An 18,180-nucleotide genomic window follows, 5' to 3' on the forward strand; every position below is an offset into this window, starting at 1 on the left:
AGTGATACAGAGTTCTCTAGTCAGAGTCTGTCTTTTTTGGCTGAATCAGTCCTTATTTAGCAAAAATCCCCATGAATTTTGGACACAAATGCAGTTGGGTGTTGGGATCCATCTGTGGATTAAATTTTTCCAAGGAAATGACAATTATGGTCTTACTGATTCCCTCCACAGCAACCACCTATAGTATTAGAGCCAAATATTAGTCATATTCCAGATCTGCAGTCAGATTATGAATGCTCTTATGACGCAGAAGGTGATTGTTCCACTAGGAGCACAAATCTTTCCCTTGCGCTTATATGAAGATGTCCAGCAATTAGATATCTTTTCAGACTTCCATTAACCATGCATGCAGTCCAATTTCACAATGATAAGAGAGAACTCCTGTCATTTGCATCTACTAGGTATTAAGAACCACTTACTAATCTTCACAGTAATAATTAATAGTAATAAGTAATAAATAAATGTCAGATTAACTTGAAATGAAGACAGGGTGGTTTTGCAATCTGCTGCTATGAGGACAAGTCATCTACTAGGGTATTTTAAGGCACTGAATGTAATCTTACCTATTGGAAAACAGCTTTGGCAATTTCACTTACAGCATTGATAAGATGTAATCTTCATATTAAATTCAATAAATGTGTTTGTTGAGCAGCTACTTTGTACTTTAGCTATGTGCTAGGTGATATAGGAGACGTAAGAGCCCTGGGAGAAACAGTTCCTTCCCTCTAAGAACTCACAATCTAATTGAGAAGACAACTATGCACCAGTTAAATCTGATGACAAAATACAGTATGAAGCAGCCTAGGATTAAGGGCTAAAATGGATTCAGCAAAAATTTTTTTAAAAATTCTGGAGAGTTTCTGAGAAGTGGAATGAAATGGAGTAGGATTTATGAGGAAGTCTTTAGGATGGCTACTATATGTAGTTGTGTTGAGGAAGCTGAGAGCCTATGAGCAAACGGGATTGCCTCCTCATTCAGTTTATGTCCTGAAATGCCTATTATGCCCTCAGATCTTTCTATATACATGTAACTTTGTGTATAAATGACATGTTGCTTCTAAGAATGGCATGTTCTTGCTGCATGCTGCTGCCTACACAGACGTTATTTCCTCTAAAGCAACGGAATTTATTCCACAAGGCTTTATTTGCCATTTGTTAACACTAATAACACAGCAATGATGTTTTAATTGTCTGTCATACCGGGAATGCAGCATATCACATAATGGCTTTTCTAAATAACAGATTTGTTTGGGTGAAAATTATTTTCTCTGATATATTGTATGCATCCTCAAACTCTCTGATTGTCCCTATGGCACTCTACATATTTCTAGTATAGCATATTTGATTCCTCTCATGCAATTACGATTTTTTTCCCTATGTTTGTTTCCACTGACCAATAGTGAGCTTTTTGAAATTCATTACCATGTCTTTTTTATCTTTATATCTTCATTGCCTCGCACGTGGTCTAGTAAATAAGTTGGTCTCAATAAATGTCAGTTGAACGATGAAATGAGTGAAAGTAACAGTATTTTTGAGTATAACATGACTTCTGAATAATGACTCAGTATCATTGTAATAATCATAAGCTATGTCATTTTTACCTGAGATGGAATTGGCCTACTAGGGTCCAGTAAGATCACTGTCCTCTACATTAAATGACCCTAGACTAAGTGTATTTGAGTCTCTTGATTGTTTTTCCTCCTTTATCATCAATGACAGGCTTCATTTCTCATTTTTGCTTCTGCTAACGTGCCTTGAATCTAGACTGTCACCATGCTCTATCTAATTTGTTGATTCTAATCTGCACTGGGCTCAGAAATTATGTAACCAAGGTTGTTAAAAAATATATGTAAAGTAAAAGCAAATATGATCTAAAGGGCTTAAAGTGAAGGTACATATATATATATTTTTAAAGATTTTATTTTTTTTCCTTTTTCTCCCCAAAGCCCCCCGGTACATAGTTGTATATTCTTAGTTGTGGGTCCTTCTACTTGTGGCATGTGGGACACCGCCTCAGCGTGGTTCAATGAGCGGTGCCATGTCCGCGCCCAGGATTTGAATTAACGAAACACTGGGCCGCCTGCAGCGGAGCATGAGAACTTAACCACTCGGCCACGAGGCCGGCCCCCAAATGTATATTTTTGAAATAGATTGAGCAGATGCTAAATTTGGAGTTACCTTGTGTCGGTCAGTTTCCTTTTTGAGTAAAATGTTTCAGAATATGGACTTATGACATTTATTTTAGCTTCTCAGAGCACTTAAACGCTTTAGTCCTTGTATTTGCTGTGTTATGAATAGTTGAGGAAGACCTCTAGGTAAGTGAGGTACCTGTGTGTTTGCAAATATGCATATGTCGCTACATTTATGACAACAAAATTATATATTCATTTATTGAGAAATCATTTGAGTGCTTACTGTGTCTATTAACATGATCTTTATTTTTCCATCAAATATGTTAAGATGAACAGCAGTAAGTGGGATTGTTCTTTAGGAAGCTCACACTTCCAGAGCAGCCAAGTTATTATTTAGTCACTTACTCTTCTGTCGTGCTCGGGAAGACTTCGTTTATCTCATGTGGGTGAGACAATTACACTCTGAAAATCTCATATTCATCTTAGGGCCAGACCCTCCGTTACTATGGTTCTTCACACAGTGATGACAATGGTCCCTAATGTCCCAATGGCACATTAGCTCTCTTAAAGGTAATGAGCCTACAGCCTCAGTTCATCCTCTGTTGACATGCATGGCAGTTCCTTAGGCCAAGTAGCCTGCTGTAAGATGCATGCAACTTGGCTTTGTTCAGAACTAACAACAACAGAAAGATAACTTCAGACAGCCAAGGTTACTCGCTATTGTCAACATTTAGGGAATATGCCACAAACTACAAAGAAAATGCAAAACATATTTTGAGTAATGTCAACAATATTGTAATGATACTTTTGAAAGAAAGGGTATATACCTGAATATCTAGCTGTGGGGATATGGACCTTAACAGTTTGTGCATGTGGTTTTCAAAGTGTATGAGTATATTTAAGTCTTTTTTTTTTTGGTCAAAACAATACTTGCCCATTGTGGAAAATGTACAAGATAAACATTAAAAATAGAGAAGAATGTAGGAAAACATAGAAAATAAAATAAATCCATATTCCCACCATTATGAATACTTTGGTGTATCTCTTTCCCTTTTTCCTATATTTTTGTTTCTATTTTTATATCTTTATGTATATATTTTTTATAATTTTGAGACCAATTTTGTGATTTTTTTGATACATATGTATCATACCTTTTAGAATTATGTAGCATTTGTCATTCAATTAAAAATCATTTGAAAGCATATATTTTGTTTGCATATATTTTATGAACCATACTTTAATTAATCATCACCTATCCTTATTCCTTTATATTCATTTTTGTTTTATACTCATAGGAGGATGCATTAACTGTCCTTGTAGATTAATGTTTACATTAATCTTCATCTCTTACTATTTTCTTAGAATAGGTTTCCAAATGTGGAATTACTAGGTCAAAGGGTATGATCTCTTGAAACTTTTTTTTTTAATTGCAGTTCTTTCAAGTAAAATCCCAATGCATTGAATTCCAAGGATGTTCTAAATTATTTGACCTTTACACTGGTTACACGTGGCACAGTGGGGAGAGCCTGGGCTTTGGGTCAGCCTGATCGTGTTTGCAAGATTGATCAAACTAGCTAGTGAAAGAGTGTTATAGGGATTAGAAATAATATATATAAAATGCCTGACACACTGATCACTTAGATAATGGGAGTTATTTACGTTACCACTGCTGCTACTACTACTAATGAGTAAAATGATACGATTAATAAATAAAGTAACTTAGTTGAGGGAATAAGATATTTTTAAAGAGATATTTCTATGTGATGTCTTTAAATAACATAGCAATCTAGTGCGGTGCCTAAGTGCTAAAATCATAAATGAAGAGGTAAATATCCAAGGAGTTTGGGAACACAGTGTAGCTATATCTGGAAATATAGGTGGCCTTAGACAAAGGTTGGAAAGTAAATTTTCCAATTGATGGTCAGCATTTGAATAAATTGCTGAATAAAGGGATATTAGGGTTGAACGTTAAATTGGGGCCAGATTTTAGACCCTTAAGACAAGCATGAGGAGTTGACACTTTATTCTTTAGACAGGGAGGGATTTACAGATGAGTGAGTAGAAGAATAAGAGATGTAAGCAGGTCTGTTGGAACGTTAATCTAACTGTCATTTCTTTATCCATTGCCTCTGGCTGTGGCTGTACCATGTGATCTTTTCTTCTGTTTTATTCTTCCTGTGATTTCCAAAATCCCAATTTTAATTTGTAAGAAAATAGAGATATAGAAATTATGTTCCAAGAAAGCTCCTCATGTGAGTGGAAGCTGTACATATGGATTCTAAGCCTGCTGATTTCAAATCTAGTGTTTCTCCCTCCATTTTCTGCAGAATATAACTTTTCATAGCATCTCTGTGCAGACAAATCTAGAAATCATAGAATGTGACCTATATTTTTCACACTTACTAATTCCTCCCAAATTATTTGTACCCTGACTATAGTATATAAAGTGTGGCTTTTTACTCCTTATGCAAGAGCTAATTCCAAATATTTGGCTCAATTTTTGTGCTTCTCTGTGGGAGAGTTTCTTCCTTTTTAAAAATAAATTTAATCAGTATCTGAGGATTTCAATGAATCTTTTCCTCCTTCATTGACGAGTTTGCATTCTGCAGGCATATATCCTCAATTGATATTTATCCAGGCTTTCGATAAATTTATGTTTTAATATTCAAAGCCCTTGTATATAAGTTACAAATAAAACTTGTATTACAACCATGCAAAAATAAAATGCTGCACCCTACTGCCACCAATGACATTAATGACTAATGATAGAACAAATAACATTAATATCATTAAATGATTATTAAAAGAAAACCCAAGTTATGTCATTACTCATTTCATAGGTGCTTATGTAGATAGTTTAATGTACTAAGTAGGATGAAATTCAGACATTTCTTCTCCTGCATTTGGATTTGAACTACATCCAGTATGTTTCAAATGTTAAAGAAATTCAAATGAATTATCACTGTGAACAAGTGTTTTAGAAAATTGCTTCTGTGGTTAGCAATAGAGAAACTCTAAACTTATAACACAGACTTAAATTCTGTTGCCAGTGTTTCAGCTTCTGATCTTCATATCAGCAAAGAGGGTCTCATTTCAAAACTTGTATTTATACCAAAATCTATTCTTTTATATGGTTTGCATAACTGAGTCACCAAGTTTTGGCAGGGCAGGAACTGACATTATAAATAATGCTTTTTTGTAACCTGACTGTCATTTCCCTGCAGGTAAACTGGAGTACGTGAAGACTCATACTGTACCTGTTAAGTCAACTTGGGGGAAAAAATGAATTAGGAGAGCCAGTTTTCCTGTTTACTGAGATTAAACCTCTTACGCGTGTTAGCACATGCAATAGTGCTTTCAAAAACAAATCCTTGAAAAATAATGATATATTTCCCTCTTGGGCAAAGTCAAACCCTAAAGCCATTGCTCTTAATGTCTCTTATTTTTATATAAAAATGTTGTGCCTCAGTACACGATTAAATGAAGGAAGGAATGTACTTAATAAATTAGTCGGCAGAAAGCAAATTCAAAGTATGTATAAATATGCAGACACACATACACACACACAGAGTTATATCTGTTGACCTAATAATGATGACACATCTGAAAACCTCATAAGAGGTTGAAGATGGCTAAATTTTGATTTGTAGTTACTTAGTTCTACAGAAGAGCTATAGCCAGCTTTGAGACTCCATTTCTCAGTAACTGGCATTCATGATTCTGATTTTATGGTGTTCAGAGTTCAGTTATATTTTACAACTTGCAATTTAAAAAAATCATCTACTCACCCATTTCACACATATTTCTTATGCATTTAAATATGAAAAATTCAAAGTAGGTAGTGGCAACTCTCTCAGTATTTTCCAAAAATAGAGTAATCTATCAAGATCCAAGGCTAAATAGCTTCAATAGTTCCAGAGAACACTAGCTAAGTACACATCACATAAGCAGTTCTCTTAGAGTAGCAGACAATTAAAATGTTATTTTTATTTCCTTGTAGAGTTTCTCTGAACATCTACCTGACCAAAGCATCATTTAGCACAAAAGACTTAGTCACCAATGCCATATCCATAGTTTCAAAATCCAGACAGAATAATGGAACTTTATGCGTCTCCTTAATCCAGGGCTCAAAATGAATCAGTGCCCTTCCCTAAGTGAATTAAGCACAGAAATCAGTTCCCTCCTCTCTACGTTCTGTCTTCTTTCCTCATGCACTGCTTGCCTTGGTTCATTTTTCTTCTCCATGGTCCACATATTGTTTCAAATCCTACAAAAAGGGGATTGGAACCCAAACATAGCCAGTGATCCAGGCAGAGTGCTCAGAACTATATGACTACCATAAGCATTTGGTTCATCTCTAGAAATGTAGCTCAGGATCTGCTTGATTCCAGCTCCACAGGCTCCATTGAAAAGCATAACCTCTCAAAGCCACATGTGGGAAAAGCACCAAGCACACTTAATAATAAAAAACTAACCCATACCCTGCAGGTGAGACAATCCAGTCAGCACAAAAAAAAAAAAAAAAAAAAAAATTGAAATTATTTCTCCATAAGTGAAAGCATTCTCTGTGAATTGACTTACAGGCCATGACATAAAACCAAAGAAAAGGAGGAAAGAATAGAAAAAAAGAAAGAACTCTAGGCACCCACAGATGTTCTGTTCTTTCTCTTGTCTCCTGAAACCTCTTCGGAGTCTCCATCGGAAGGCAGCCTGATCTGCAGCCCATTGCAAGCAACATGGGACCTGGAGATCTCTCTTACAAACGGTTTCACCCCTAACTCCACTGAAGACCCCCTCAGACCAAGAAAAATTTTTCTCACGAGAGAGTTTGAGAGAGTCTATGAATTCATGCTCGAAGTGAATTTCATAATTTCCTCTCTGTGCCAATCCCAGGGTATTTATTTCTCTTACGTAATTTCCAGGGAGTCCGTTCCATGACCCCACTTCTATTCTGTTGGTCTACTGAGGGACCTTACCGTCAAACAGTTACCCTTGGTGAGAACATACCCGAGGACTGATATATGACTGCAAAGGAACTTAACAATTCCTGGAAGGAAAAGGGTTAAGAGCCAGTAAAAACAGCATAAATTTACACATGACCTAGTATGATTGTACTTTTATTCTCTTCCTTGCAAGGAACAACAACAATGGCAACCTCCAAAACTTACACTTCTGGTCTCAAAAGCCTTCTCCCGAAAGGAGATATTTTCACCCACTAAAGATGATCTCAACAACTTTCTGGTTAGAAAGGATCTCTAGACAGAGACATGAACTTGCTGGCGAGTTTTCTTTCAAAAGAACCTAAAAGGTTCATTACATCATGGAAAAATCATCTCAACTATTGGGCTGAAGGGAGCAGCTTGTGTGAATGGTTTGTGATGGCTTGATTCTGGCTGACAAGTTCTAGAATTATAACTGCTTTGTCCCAATCCTAACTTGCTAGGAAGGGAGATGGCTTGAATAGCCAGAGGACTTGGCTTCAAAAAGAATTATGAGCAGATAAAAGCCACTGCAGTGGTTTAAGCAAAAAAAAGAACTGGCCCTGAGGAGAAATAGAGAACATGCTTTTCTTTTCCTTTATAGATGGGATCAAATGCTCCAAAGAGTGAATGAGACAGATGCCTCAGTCCTCTGTCCTAACCCTGCAGTGGAGGCTTCCCTAGATGAGCAAGGTAGCTCATTGCAAACTGAGCTCTCAGGAGGGGAATCACATGGCCCAGTAGAAAGCAGACAGAGCTGGGCTGCAGCCACTGAGAGGTAGGAGACCCTTTCTCCAACTCAGATTCCTTAACAGCCCAATAGTCCTCTTTTCCCTTTCTCCTCGAGGAATTTTCCATCAGTTGAGAGCAAGGACATCAGTTATCATACTGATGGGGGACATTGTACTTTCACCCTTGGCCACGGATGCATCTGGGTGGCTGTGTATTTGCCTGCAAAGCCTACTAATGCTAGAGTGGCGTGCAGCAGCTGGCCCGGCCATGTCCTGCCAATGTCGCTCTGTTCTCTTCCTTCTTTCTCCTCCTTCTTCCTGCTATCTACACTCAAATTCCTCAAGGAGAATCTCTATGATGCTTCCTGGCAACAGAGCTCAAATATCTAGATTAGCAGACATCTAGAAGAGCTGGTCTTGGGAACTTTTGAATACTAATGATCGTATTAGAAGTACTGATGAAGAGTGGAATTAAAATGGAAAAGGTAGAAACTCAGGAAAACATAAAAACGATATTTAGAGATAGCATGGTTAGGAGATTTTTCTTTAGAAATCTATTCTTCAAAGAACTCAGTCCTTTATGTGGAGTAACTTTCCTGGCACCAGATGTGGCCAAGTCTGAAGTGAGTTCTCCCAAACAGATCCCTTCTTTTGTTCATGAAAAACAATAGAGGATTGAGCGTTTTTGATGGAAAAGTGTCTGCACGAGAAAATTACCCAGAACAGAGATATATGCTGCATGGGTGAACATCCTTATAAGACTTACAGACTTATAAGACTTATAGAAAATAAAACCTTTTTCTGAAAACTGGGCCTTTCTGATATTTTAAATCAAGGTCATTATATTTTCCATGATCCTGCAGCTGGGGTCTGCAAACTACAGCCCCCAGGCCAAATGTGGCTCACCATATAGAAAGTCCATAAGCTAAGAATGTTTTCACATTTTTAAATGGTATTGAAAAAAAAATTTAAGAAATAGTAATATTGTGACACTGAATAGTTTATAAAATTTTATAAAATTCAAATTTCTATATTCGTAAGTAATGCTTTATTAGCACACAGCCATGCTCATTTACTTACAGGTTGTCTCTGACTGTTTTTGGAAGAGTTGAGTGGTTGAGACAGAGACCATGTGTGGCCCACAAAACCTAAAATATTTACTAGCTGGCCCTTTACAGAAAAAGTTTGCTTACCACTGGCCCAGAATAACGCTATGGAGCATAAGGCCGAATTGAGTAAGAAGGGTGTGAATGCTATGGCTCATCTCTGATTCTAGTCAGCTGAATAAATTTAATTGTAGGATTTATTTAACTGTTGGTGCCTCCTTGTTAAAGTGGAGATAAAATGCTCATAGATTTATTTTAGGATTAACTCCATAGTGCTTATAAAATATGTATTTAAACAATATTTTCTGTTCAAACTAATTATAGTTGACATATTTTGATCAAATTCACCTACATGTTAAAATTAAGTGGCTTCCAAGTGGGTTCATAAAATAGAATTAAGGTTACTATTCATATCTATCCTTAAAAATCAAGGAATGTCGAAACATTCTATGGAGATTGATTTTTGAAAATCTATAGCTAGGCTGTTTCAAGCTTGCTTGTTTCAAGATCCCCATAGAGGGATCTGAGAGTCTGTTGAACTCTCAGGCAAGTATTTCACTTTGGGTTGCTTCAACTCAACAAATCTTGAGTTTGATCTCATTAGCGATCGTTAAATGTTGCCTTTAAGAGTGTTTAGTGATTGGAAGACAACAGAGAAAACAACAAATAATTGAATAGATTGGAGTTTTTTGCAACAAAAAAATTATTTCTTGAAAAATGTTTAAGAATTTCTTTTAATTTTGAATGCAGACTATATCATATAATGCCATTTCTTTGAGAAAAAAATGTATCTGTTTATATCAACTTCTGTATCTGCACCTCCTTCTGTAATTGTCTTCAGTGCTAGGATTAGGGTGTGGTAAGTAAAGCACTGAGCACCTCAAGTGTGAACTTTAAGAGGCACTCAAAACCCTCCAGTAATCAAGATAAGTAATAGTTCAATGCACTATTTTTTTAAATAATAAATAATGCAAAATAACCCATAATAAACAAAATATGTCATCGTGGTATGTGTGTGTGTGTGTGTGTGTGTGTGTGTCTGTATCTTGTGTAGAAACATCTGGAGGTAGGTACTCCACAGAAGGTATGGTGGTGGCCCGATGGCATTTTTGATGGATCTGGCTCTCATGTCTCAGCTCTAGTATCATATATATATTATATAACCTCATATATATATAATATAATATATAACTTAAAAACAATGACCTAGTTAGTGTGATTATAATTTATTTTTATTTTCTTATGTTTGTTTTTTGGCATTTTCTTATTTTTCTCTAAATATCTATTTCATAATATAAAGAACAAAACCTAATACACTATATAATTTTAAGACTACAAAGAAGATATTCCTTTTTTATTAAAAGTTTGTCTTCTTTATTAAGGCCAAGATGCAATTATGATCTTTCATTTGCTGAGGTGGCTACAAAGAACACTGGGTAAGTGCTCTTCCAGTGCACGTAGACTTTGCAATCTTGTTTCTCTATTCATTAGAGGAAAAAAATATTTTATCTGTCTAGAAACACAACTAAATCATTCATATAATAGCTTGTTCTTCAGCTGTTAAATGAGTGAATGCAGAAATAGTTCTAAATCAACATAAGTTCACTGGTGGAAGAGGCTAAGGGAAATTCCCTCACTGGGTTTAATTAGAAAAAACAAAAAGTAGAAAGCACATTTTCACCATAATTCAGTGTGCAGTCTTTACCACGGTGCCCATAGAGGGCAAATCCTGGTAAATTTCCTCTAGAAACCAAAGTAGAAAATCATCAAAGATTTGTTCCTGCTAGAAATTTCTAAGAATTACTAGAAGTTTGGTCTTTTCTCCTTGAGCCCCGTTAGATGTGCCTATAAACCTAATTTAATCCTATTCTGTAAGAGTTAAGTTGTCTGTTTGTTTTAATATCAAAATTTCAGTATTACACAAATGGAGCTCTTAGACCTGCTCATTTGAATATTCTTTTTTTTTTTAAAGATTGGCACCTGAGCTAACAACTGTTGCCAATCTTCTTTTTTTTTCCTGCTTTTTCTCCCCAAATCCCCCAGTACATAGTTGTATATCTTAGCTGTGGGTCCTTCTAGTTGTGGCATGCGGGATGCCACCTCAACATGGCCTAACGAGCCGTGCCATGTCTGAGCTCAGGATCCAAACCCTGGGCCGCCAAAGCAGAGCACACAGACTTAACCACTCGGCCACGGGGCCGGCCCCGTTGAATACTTTCTTTAAGAGGAAGAGAATTGAGAGCACATCCCATCGTTAACTCTCTCTTGCCCCTGGTTTGTCGTTGCGTTATTATACTATGAAACGCTAAACCCACAGACAGACCCTGTAAATCAGATTCTAACGTGAAAATATTGATTTTCAGTGAGCTTATTACTGATAGATTTGTCACCTGACATTAATTTTTTCTTAACACAATTAGGTGGTAGCATAATGGTTGTGCTTCCAGAGAGAACAGTTAGCCATTCAAATCACGTGACATACGTGGGTAGAAATTTCAGAATTGCCTCTGGGAGTCAAGTAAAGAGAACTACAACAGAGAGGGAAAAATCAAATACGAACATGGATGGGATTTAAACAGTAATAAATTATTACATTTCATGAGAAATTGTAGGAAGAAAATTCATCAAACACTAAAAAGAAATAAAGCCAGCCCATTCGTTTCAATGGAATTTTGAATGTCAGAGTCTACTCTAATGACATGGAAATGATGATATTAATTACCTCAAACAATATAGGATTCTCCCAAGTCCTTTATGTTTAGCATTACAAATTTTATTTTAGAAACAGATTTTAGTGATCTTTGGAGCTAAATATTCATCATAAATCCATGGACAAATCAATTATCTTCTCTTGTCCTGTTTTTTATTCTGCAAACATAGAAGAGAGAGTTGAACAAGATCTCCCTTAAGATTCTTTCCAGATTTATTTTTCTGTGATCTCTTTGGCCAAACTAAAATGGCAGGTTTACCTTATGCTTTATTGACCCTCTTGACAATTTGATCTACTAGAAATAAAATTGTTAGAATCAATTTTCAAAACTCCTGCATGAATGTAAGTCCTTTGACAGTCATATAATTTAAATGATTATGATATGAACACAGTTAAATATGAATTATTTCCTTAGTGCTCCATGACCTGAGTGGTTTCAGTTGTATGACATGACTATATGTCTTTTCTGTTTGTTTTTGCACAGTTACTTTAATCTGATGATCTCTGAAGGTTGATATAAGGGTATTGTTACCAGTATTGCCATTATTATCATCATTATCATTTTAGTTTTCAGTTCAGAGGATGCTGAGCTAAAGACAACTACTTTCTTTCTTCATGGCCAACACTGCATATGAGTCTAAAAACAAAGATGTTCTGTCTTTTCAACATAATGTTCTTTCAGGATTGTGGATTTCCTTTATACAGGCTTCTGGAGAAACTAAGTAAACATCCAGCAGCTATCATTGAAAATAATCAAAAAATAAGATAGTGCATTTGATACTTTCAAGAGTGTTTCCTTTGTAAATATTTGTTAATAAGCATACAAACAAGTTTTCTAAGCTCTCTCTTGTTTATCTGTTATGATAGTCAATAAAAATCAACGATTTACTGTAGGTATCTGATAAAGAGCAACTTTACTATAAATTAAATGTAAACACATCTCTCATTCAAATATTACAATTGAATTTACAATGACAACCACGAAATATACATTAAATTAGAGTTTTGTTTATATCATAAATCATAATATGCTATATATCATATATGTGAATACTTTTAAGAATGTACATTGACTATTTTTTATTAAACAATACAGTAATGCATGCCCGAGTATACACCCAAACACAGCTTTACAAATACTTAATTTCTATACTGAAAAACCCATTAGCACACTTGAATCCATCAGTCACACTTGAATCCATCTCTCTCTCTCTTTACACTTTCAATAAGTGAACTTCTCTAGTTTTTATGTTATGATAGATTGATTGAAAATAGCCCTATTGGATTTTAGCATTAATTAACTGGATACATTGTAACAAAAAATTTTAAAGGCATGAAAAGTAAATTTAAAAATAAAATTTAAAAAGACTTTCTTCTAAAAGGATCGAAGACTATATCCCAAACCAAAGCAGCACCAAATCCATTAAGGTCTGTCCCCTCTTCCTCCCAAAAAAGTGGAAACACAAAGGATCCATTGGGGAGGAAATCATAGCAAGGGAGGGTATATAGATGAGATGGGACTAGCTTTAACCAGTCCAGTTTTGATATTATACACAGATTGACATTATACACAAATGTGTAAGAATAAAAATCAAATCTATGGATGGGAAAAAATAAGTTAAACTATCATGAGAACAAACAACTGTTTGATTGAAATTTTTGTTTCTCAGTTGATTGTGATTTAGCTCCAGCATCAACCCACAGTAGCCAAGTGGCCACTGTTCCAGAACAATGTCAGTTTAAAACAGATTCATGGTTCTTTTGCTCATGCACTCAGCACTTAGTAGCCCTTTTATTATGCTTTCATATGATATACTAAAAAGCTTATGAAACAGTATCTAGACCCATGGCCTAGGAGAGAGTCCCGACAAACTTGACACATTTCCAACACTTGGTTGTATTGTATGACCAAATAGAGAAAACGATGGAAATCCGTCACGTTGTGAAGAGTCATAGGTTTTTTCTCTTTGGCCTACTTATGTAGTAAGATGTTCTTGAGCCAAAATGGTGATCTGGTCATTTATTTCTAGATTCTCACAATTAATGTTTCAAGAGCAGATTAAATTAGTTATCTCTTTTTATTGAATTGTGTGTGCATGTGCTGCTCACAAAAATGAAATGTGTTCATTTGAAAAGCCGAATTTTTGTTAGCTGGTAAATTCCTGGGAACTAAACTTTATGACAAATGTTATAGATGAAGAAAGACACACAGCCATGCTGGCAGCTGTTACTTTAAATGTAGGATCACAAACTTCAAAGGGGACTTTGGGACTGCCTGGCCATCCTGTTATAATTCTCTAGTTCATTCACACTCCTGGTCTCTGAGATGAGTCTGCGAATCTTTTCTATCTTCACTCGAACCTCTAATATCCTTCACTCTCATCTGATGCCTTTGCTTCTCATTACACTGAAAAAATGGAAGCAGAGAGAAGAAAACCTCTTCAACTTTCAGTCACCTCCATCCCAACATGAAATCCACCTCGCCATCTCTACCTACTGTAAATGCTGTTTTCCCTCCCAGGTCTGTGGCTATGTCATCCCTCCCTCCACTCATAGACTAGATGCCATCCCTTCTCTTCTATTCAAGGACTCTACTTCTTTAATTATCCCCTCTCTCCTACATCATCTATTTTTTCCTCTCTATGGGATCATTCCCATCTGTTCATAAACATGTTGAACTACCTCCCACTAACAAAAGAAAGAAAAATACAAAGAAAGAAATAAAAAAAGGAAAACTTCCCTTGACCCTATATCTCCCTCCAGCTATTACTTCATTTATCTTCTCCCCTTTGTATCAAAATTTTTCAAAAATTATCCTTACTTTCTCACCTGTTCTTCTCCATTGAATCTCCTTGAGTCAGGCATTGACCTTGGGCACCCTTTCCAAAGTCTCTGATGCTGAGTCCCAGGGTCAATCTCTTCTCTCATGTGTGATCTGTAAGCAGCATCCAGTGGTCAGTCACTTTGTGGGTCACTTTTCTTACTTGGCTGTTAAGCAACCACTCTTCTCTCATACATCACTGACTGTGCCTTCTTATCTTCCTCTAATGAGTTTCCTGTTTGTCTCAACCTCCTGATGTTGCAGTGCCCATGGTTCCCCTATCTACATTCAGTTCCTGGGAGATCTTGTGCAAGCCTATACTTTTAAATACATATCTATGCAGAGGGCTTCCGAATTTACATCCCCAGGTCTGATCTTCTCCCACAACTCCAAACTCACATATACAACTTCTTACTGTTTGTTCCCACTTGGTATCTAATAAGTATTTAAAACACACCCTGGCCAAAATCTAACTCCTAATTTTTGCTACTCCTCCAGACTCTCAAAATTGTTTCTTCTTTAGGGCCTTTGCACGGGCTTGGTATCTACATGGCTTACTTTCCTATTCTAGGTTTCTGAGTAAAAATTACCTCAACTCAGAGGCCTTCCTCACCACCTACCCAAAATGGCACCCATCACTTTCTGCATGGGTATATGCCTTTGTTTTTCATACCACTTAACTCTTCCTGGCATTAACTTATGTATTTGTTTCTTTATTTTCTGTCTCTCCTGTTAGATCATAAGTTCCAAGAGGGCAAGATCCTTTTTCTGTTTAATTCATCACTGCCTTCACAATGTCTATGAATGACCAGACGCAAGGTAGATGCTCAATACATGAATGCATGAATTAAGTAATTTTAGAAAAATTGAGTGCTGTGACTGAAAATTCATTTCACTGACTGCCTTAATTCTAATCCTGGAAAATAGATAGATAGAAAGATAGATAGATAGATAGATAGATAAGGAAGGAAGAAAGGAAAGCAGGAAGGAAGGAGCGAGGGAGGGAGGGAGGGAGGGAAGGGAGGAAGGAAGGAAGAAAGGAAGGAGGAAGGGAGGGAATGGAGGGAGGAAGGAAGGAAGAAAGGAAGTGAGGAAGGAAGGAAGAGTAGTGAAAAATTAAAACCATGGTTTAGAATGAGAATTATTGTTCATTGCAACAATCTCTGGGTAAGGATGTACAAGTAGAAGATATTGATTCATGGATAGGTTCTGCTACTTATGTGAATTTAGGGAAGATGTTTTCTGATTCTTAGCATTTCATTGATAAAGTGGTTAGAAGAGGTATGTGGGAGATTTTTCTGTTTTAAAATTCTGTGAACTATTTCTCTAACTTATGGCGACATCGTACCTCTAAATGAGGCAGTATTGGAACATCTCATGAGGACAGGGATTTTGAATATTCAGAATGGGTACTTTCTTTAGACAATAAAAATAAAGACAAACACCATGTATTGGCCATTAACTCTGTGCTCAGTATTGTCTTAAGTACTTTTACATGCAATGTGTCATTTAATTGTCACAATAATTTTGTGATGTGAGTGCTTTCACCCTCATTTAACAAATAAGGAAACAGGCTTAGCAGCTTGGGTAGTTCGCCCAAACGCACACCACTAGGAATCCACAGAGCTAGGATTCAAGTGTAGATCAGTCGAACTCCTAGATTTCTGTCTAAATTAAATTAGAGAGTGTAACAAAGCAAAACACAGAGAAACAGAGAAAGAGACAGAGAGACTAAGAGATAGAGAATGAGAACAAGAGACAGAAAGATAAAGAAATTGGTAGATATAAAGACAAACAAAAAGAGACCAAGAAACAGACTGACTTAAGACCAATACTAGGTGCTGGCCCTTTGGCCAAGTGGTTGAGTTCATGTGCAGCCCAGGGTTTCGCCGGTTTAGATCCTGGACACAGATCTAGCACTGCTCATGAAGCCATGCTGAGGCGACATCCCACATAGCACCACCAAAAGGACCTACAACTAGAATATACAACTATGTACTGGGAGGCTTTGGGGAGAAAAAGGGAAGAAAAAAAAACAATACTAGTATGGCAATACATCTATGAGAATTTATTAAATTCTCTCTCTTCCTTGTTCTCTACACACATACATTACTTATGATGAGAGAATTGTTGGAACTTCATTTTTTCCTAATACTTTCATCCTTGATAAAAACCATAGCCTTGATCAAACAAGCAATGATAATATAAAACAGTGGCCATTAAATTTCTGAATTTGTTACAAGATATATTATTTAGTCTCTAGCAGCCAGTACTCCATGGAAAGATAGCCAATCCTATCTTTCTCTGCTCTTCACATCTGGAAGCTGACATAAGTGGAGTTTAGAAAACAAAAAAATCCTTTAGATAAATATCACAAACTCTTTGAAATTTATAAAAATTATGAGATTATAATACACATATTTACAAAGAAAATCTTTACTCATGTAATTAAAATTGTGTTCATTATGCTGTTTTTATATATGCATTGATGTGATTATTCTAACACAATATTGGTAATTGATACGTAAATTCTGGCTGCTTTTTCGTACTATAAATAGATTGCTGAATTATTTATTAGATTCTCAATGGAAACAATCCAGACTTCTATGTCTATATTTGTAGATCGAGAATGGTAACCTAAATGAACTTCAATTTCATCTTCTAAATATATAATCCACGTTGAGGTGGCAGAGGGAAAATTTAGTGTGTGAAATCCATACTTAGATCAATTCCATTTGTTGCTTTTCAGTGTATGCTATTTTCTGACTTGAGTGGTGCCCATCATATTTTGTTTATAGGCGATATTGGCAACATGCTTCCCAAGTTCTTCTTCCAAATAATATCCCATAGCAGTTGGGTAAGGGGTGGGGGGGTTGGGGGGGATAAAAACTTAATGGATTTACTTCATGGGAAAAACATGTGTTCTTTTGTGACCACAAGGTGGCACAATGGTGACCAATAATACTCAACCTCCTAATAGAATTGCAATTACCAGAGGCTTTTACATAATTGCTATTATTAATACTGTTATTATTATCGTTATGATATTTCAAAACACCAACACATCACCTTAGCCTTTGGTGAAAAGATACAGTGCTTTTATTCAGCTTTTTGTCTTCTTTTGTCTGCCTACAAAATCATTACTATTTTGCTTTCCCCTGGTGCCCAATTCCAGAAAGAACAATTAGGTGTGCAGATGCTTCATTTCATTTATCATCCAAAGCTTTCAAATAAAGAGTAATAACTTAGATAATAAGTTATATTTCTGGAGAAGGATAAACAAACTTTATACTGCTTGATGGATCTGACATTGCTCTCAATTAAAAGTTTGAGTCATAAGAAGAAAAGAAGTCATTCTGGAAACTGGTTTTACAGTAAGGTGCAGATTTGTTATTTACAAGTTGCTATTTCTTAGATGTTGGGAAGAACACCCAGAGTATTCCAATGTGATCTTCATTTATTTTATGATTGTTTGGTATTGAGGTTAGTCATCTCTCCTCATGCTCAGGGAACTAGGAGACCACTGGTGTCTGGGAATCTAGGTGCTGCAACCATAGTCAGTTATACTTATCGGGAGGATATGAAAGAGCAGCCACTTTTTCCCAAATTGTAATGAAACACAGGCTGGCCAGCTACAGTTGTTCATGTCATTCACTGCACAAGTTACCAATCTGAAGATGCACCTCTTAATAATAACACAA

At 36.1% G+C, this 18,180-nt stretch overlaps 1 protein-coding gene across 1 annotated transcript in view; it reads left to right on the forward strand.

The window, feature by feature from the left end:
- LOC111775599 (uncharacterized) overlaps positions 1–18,180 on the forward strand; it is a 55,423-nt gene that overhangs the window by 3,616 nt on the left and 33,627 nt on the right. Inside the window, exon 4 of the mRNA XM_070226671.1 lies at positions 10,331–10,384. The gene's annotated coding sequence lies outside the window, so the exon portion shown is untranslated. The remainder of the gene's footprint in view (positions 1–10,330; positions 10,385–18,180) is intronic.

This window comes from Equus caballus, chromosome 11 (assembly GCF_041296265.1).
Source record: "Equus caballus isolate H_3958 breed thoroughbred chromosome 11, TB-T2T, whole genome shotgun sequence".
NCBI classification, from domain to species: Eukaryota; Metazoa; Chordata; class Mammalia; order Perissodactyla; family Equidae; genus Equus; species Equus caballus.